Genomic DNA, 686 nt, shown 5'->3' on the forward strand with positions numbered 1-686 from the left:
TTTCTTTAAGTTCTTGACGCTAGTCACATCACCGGTTGCATGGGCTCACGTGGCCTTGTCAGGGAACGTACACTTGTGCGTTCAATAAATCTTCATTTGGATGGATGTCAGCGCCTACCTTTGTTTCCAATTTGCTCCGTTCTGCGCTCTTGCGTGGTTTGTTGAAGATGGATTACCAACTAGCCTAATTATGCCCCCATTGTACTTACCTTTGACTTCAAAGATAACTTTAGACTCTGTTCAAATCATTTACATCAGTCTAGATGGCATCTCAGTCGTGGTTGTTTCCGTGGTGTAGTGGTTATCACGTGCGCCTCACACGCGCAAGGTCCCCGGTTCGATCCCGGGCGGAAACAATAGTTTTTTTCTGTTTTTTTTTAAGTTAGCAGGTTTCATGTGCTGATATTGCGATGCCATTATGAGGAGCATCGCGTGGTGGGATCATTATTACATACAATGAAAGTATAATTATTTCCAAGAAAAGCTTCAAGAGCATTCTGAAGACAAGCTTTATTCTATTAACAAAATCCAACACCCAGTACCACAACTTAAGGCTGCCCAGAAGGACCACCACGCGGCGTTAAGAATGTCCTCCATACTATTGTAAAACAATGCGCGATACTACCGAATAAAACGCTGGTGTAATCGCTAGACGTTGATAAGGTTATCTATCTATCTATCTATCT

General features: G+C 42.7%; 1 non-coding gene across 1 annotated transcript; it reads left to right on the plus strand.

The window, feature by feature from the left end:
- The first annotated feature begins 283 nt into the window (after nt 1–283).
- On the plus strand, nt 284–356 carry TRNAV-CAC (transfer RNA valine (anticodon CAC)). Its single transcript has one exon. It is a non-coding gene; the product is annotated as a tRNA-Val (tRNA).
- Nucleotides 357–686: the final 330 nt, after the last annotated feature.

The sequence above is a fragment of the Rhipicephalus microplus genome, chromosome 8 (genome assembly GCF_043290135.1).
Source record: "Rhipicephalus microplus isolate Deutch F79 chromosome 8, USDA_Rmic, whole genome shotgun sequence".
In the NCBI taxonomy this organism is placed as follows: domain Eukaryota; kingdom Metazoa; phylum Arthropoda; class Arachnida; order Ixodida; family Ixodidae; genus Rhipicephalus; species Rhipicephalus microplus.